The sequence below is a fragment of the Myotis daubentonii genome, chromosome 3 (assembly GCF_963259705.1).
Source record: "Myotis daubentonii chromosome 3, mMyoDau2.1, whole genome shotgun sequence".
NCBI classification, from domain to species: Eukaryota; Metazoa; Chordata; class Mammalia; order Chiroptera; family Vespertilionidae; genus Myotis; species Myotis daubentonii.
The window spans coordinates 79,215,740-79,219,875 of NC_081842.1; the positions used below are offsets into that span (position 1 = coordinate 79,215,740).

Here is a 4,136-nt window from a genome sequence, read left to right on the forward strand (position 1 = left end):
AGTGAGCCAGGGCAGGGCTGCTGTTAGCTCACTAGAAAGTCAGAGAAAAGGGGGCCTTGGAGACAGTTTCAGGGTGTTAGCCACAGAGGAGCTGCCACTGACAGATGTTGCCCTGGTTGCAAGCCTCATGGGGACCCTTAGAGTTTAGGAGGAAGTAAAATGTTCATGCAGGAGAACAGGCATGGGCATGCTCCAGGACGAGCCAGGGCTGGTATCCTTTGCCTTGAGGGTTTTTCTCTCTCTTCTTCAGGGAGAATCTTGGGGGAGGGTTTTAGTAGAACATTCATCAGCTTTTCCAGCTTTAATATCTGGATGCATCAAAATGAGCAGATAGGGGCGTTTGGGCTTATTCTTTGGTTAGCTTTACTGCTTTACTTCTATCTTTTTTTCTTTTTTCACTAAGCATTTTATTATTATTATTATTATTATTATTATTATGTAAAGTTTTACATATGTCTTCTTTTTCCCAAATTGACCCCCCCCCCGCCCCCCCCCAGCCATTCCCATCCGGGGCAAACCCCCACCACCCCAGTGTCTGTGTCCATTGGATAAGCTAGTATGCATGCATACAAGTCCTTCGGTTGCTCTCTACCACCCCCCCTCCCCACCATTTGTCTCTGGATCTATCCTTCTTCATCAAATTATGTTGATCATTATATCCCACATGAGTGAGATCGTGTGATATTCATCTTTCTCCAACTGGCTTATTTCACTTAGCATAATGCTCTCCAGTGCCATCCATGCTATTGCAAATAGTATAAGTTCCTTCTTTTTTATATCGGCATAGTATTCCATTGTGTATATGTACCACAGTTTTTTAATCCACTCATCTGCTGATGGGCACTTAGGCTGTTTCCAAATCTTAGCTATGGTAAATTGTGCTGCTATGAACATTGTGGTGCATATATCCTTTCTGGTTGGTGTTTCTGGTTTCTTGGGATATAGTCCTAGAAGTGGGATTAGCTTTACTTCTATCTTGCTTTTATCTTACTTTTATCTTGGGTCTGTCTCACTCTAATTGATTTTTTGTTATTTGTTCCCTTAATTCATTCATCCTTGGGTTTGGCTGTTCCAAGTCCCCATCATCTACCTGAATACAGCAACCTAACTGGCCTCTTCATTTCCCCCGTTGTCACTCACATTCCATTGTTCATACTGGACTATTTTAAGGATGAAGCCACATCTCCAGGCATCCCATCTGCATACAGTGGTTTCACAGCTGGGAGAGGGAAAGGGAGAGCCCTCACTTTCATCATGTATCTCTTGAGCAGATCAGGAAAACATTTCCTAAGGCCTTGCTCTCTCATTTCATTGGCAAGAACTGTGTGGTTGTCCACCCCTAACCTTAATCAGTGACAAGGGCAATGCTTACCATGTTGGCTCAAAGCAATCCTGAGTTATAACCCTGGGGCTAGGGGAAAGCGCAGCCTCCCCTTAAAGTTTAGGGCCCACTGATTCCTGAAAATACTCAGGTTTCTCTTGACAAAGGTAAAGGGGAACATGGATGTGAAACAGACCGCCCATAAAGAAGGCGGTGTGTTTTGACAGGCAGTGGTGCACAGAGACGAGCCATATCATCTTCGAAAAAAATTAAGGAAATCCTTATTACTCACAAGTTCATTCAAATATTGAGAGGAATGTCATTTTGTCATTTCCACTTGGGCTTGGATATTTTCCAGGTAGCAGTAAAGTAAGTCTACTCTCTTTTGTTGTTGTCAAATGCCCAAGCACAGTATTTAAACACAGCTCTTATGCAGCCCGTAAGCCTTTTCACCCCCAGCTAAATGCCCACAGCCTCCTCAGCCACCTTCCCCAGGTCTTCTCCTTCGCATCCCTCCTCTTTCCTCAGCCAACTACAAGAAACTCAGTTTTCAAGGCCTCGCTCTGGAAAGCCCTTCCATCTTCCCGAGTGCCATGAGGTACGGCATGCTCGTGTGCAGGCCTCGGACTGTCCTCCTCAGGACCAATAGCTACGGAACTCTACATGCCAGTCAGTGTGCCAAAGGCTTTACCAAGAGTCTCATTTAATCCTCACAAGAACCTAATAGATTTTGCCTTTGAGAGAGAGAGAGAGAGAGAGAGAGAGAGAGACCGCCCTCGCTCCAACCTGCAGCTTCCACTGCCCGTGTGCCCACCATGGCCCTGCTGCACTCCAGCTGCGTCCTGTCCTGGGCCACCACCGCCTTCCACCCAGGCCTCGCAGGCGTGGCTTCTGCCTGAGCCAGCTCCTGGTGGGCCCATGTGGAGGTGGGTCCCCCAGATCCCATCCTGGGAGTCACCAAAGCCTTTGAAAGAGACACCAACAGCAAAAAGGTGAATCTGGGAGTTGGTGCCTAGCGGGACGATCATGGAAAGCCTTACGTGCTCCCTAGGATCTGGAGGCAGGGGCCCAGATTGCTGCAAAAAATCTGGACAAGGAAAACCTGCCCGTGGGGGACTGGCCAAGTTTTGTAAGGCGTCTGCAGAGCTGGCCCTGGGCGAGAACAGCGAAGTGCTGAAAAGTGGCCGGTATGTCACCGTGCAGACCGTTTCTGGAACCGGGGCCTTAAGGATCGGAGCCAGTTTCCTGCAAAGATTTTTCAAGTTCAGCTGAGATTCCTGGGGGAATCACACGCCCATCTTCAGGGACGCTGGCACGCAGGGCAAGGCTATCGCTACTATGACCCCAAGATGAGTGGCTTTGACTTTACGGGCCCATGGAGGACATTTCAAAACGCCACAGCAGAGTGTCCTCCTCCTGCACGCCTGTGCCCACCACCCCACGGGAGTGGACCTCGCCCCGGCAGTGGAAGGAGACAGCCTCCGTGGTGACGGAAAACAATCCCTTTGCGTTCTTTGCCAGCGGCGATGGAAACAAGGATGCCCGGGCTGTGCCCCGCTTCATCCAAGAGGGCATTAACGTTTGCTTCCGCCGGTCCTATGCCAAGAACATGCGCTTATACCAGTGATGGCCAACCTATGACACGCGTGTCAGAGGTGACACGCGAACTCATTTTTTGGGTTGATTTTTCTTTGTTAAATGGCATTTAAATATATAAAATAAATATCAAAAATATAAGTCTTTGTTTCACTATGGTTGCAAATATCAAAAAATTTCTATATGCGACACGGCACCAGAGTTAAGTTAGGGTTTTTCAAAATGCTGACACGCGAGCTCAAAAGGTTCGCCATCATTGGATACGGTGAGCGTGTGGGAGCCTTCACTGTGCCGATGAGGCCAAAAAGGCGGAGTCCCAGTTGAAGATCTTGATTCGCCCCATGCGTTCCAACCCTCCTGTCAATGGGGCCCGGATCGCCTCCCCTGTTCTGAACAGCCCGGATCTGTGAGCGCAGCGGTTGCAGGAAGTGAAAGGCATGGCCAACCCCATCATTAGCATGCGGACCCAGCTGGTCTCCAACCTCAGGAAGGAGGGCTCCTCCCACATCCCCCACCAGATCGGCATGTTTCGTTTCACAGGACTGAAGTCCGAGCAGGTGGAGCGGCTGACCAAGGAGTTCTCGGTCTACGTGACAAACGGTGGCCGCATGTCCGTGGCAGGGCCACCTCCGGCACCGTGGGCTGCCTTGCCCATGCCGTTGCCCAGGTCACCAAGTAATTTCCCGATGAGAGGAAACAGAGACAACCTCCCTGCCGACCTCTGCTGCTGTGAGATGCACAGGGAGGAAGAGGGAGGGTGGATGGTGGTGGGCGATCATTTCTTTCAACCACAGCACTGAAAACTCAGAATGGTTTCTCGGCAAAGGACGTGTAGGGAACTAGGCAGAGGCACCTGTGGCTGGTGTGTGGGACTTCGTGGCTCTAACCCAGGGGTGGGCAAACTTTTTGACTCGAGGGCCACAATGGGTTCTTAAACTGGACCGGAGGGCCGGAACAAATGCATGGATGGAGTGTTTGTGTGAACTAATATAAATTCAAAGTAAACATCATTACATAAAAGGGTACGGTCTTTTTTTTCAATAGTTTTATTCATTTCAAAAGGGCTGGATCTGGCCCGCGGGCCGTAGTTTGCCCACGGCTGCAAAATCTCCCTCATCTGTGTAGCTCCAGCTTTTCCGAAAGAGTTTACATGTACAAGAACTTCATAGCCCAAAACCTGTCAATCACACCATTGCGATATTCCAGAAGCTTTAACTGA

At 49.3% G+C, this 4,136-nt stretch overlaps 1 pseudogene; it reads left to right on the forward strand.

Annotated features, from left to right (window-relative positions):
* Window positions 1-2,101: 2,101 nt before the first annotated feature.
* On the forward strand, window positions 2,102-3,596 carry LOC132230458 (aspartate aminotransferase, mitochondrial-like; annotated as a pseudogene).
* The last annotated feature ends 540 nt before the right edge of the window (window positions 3,597-4,136 follow it).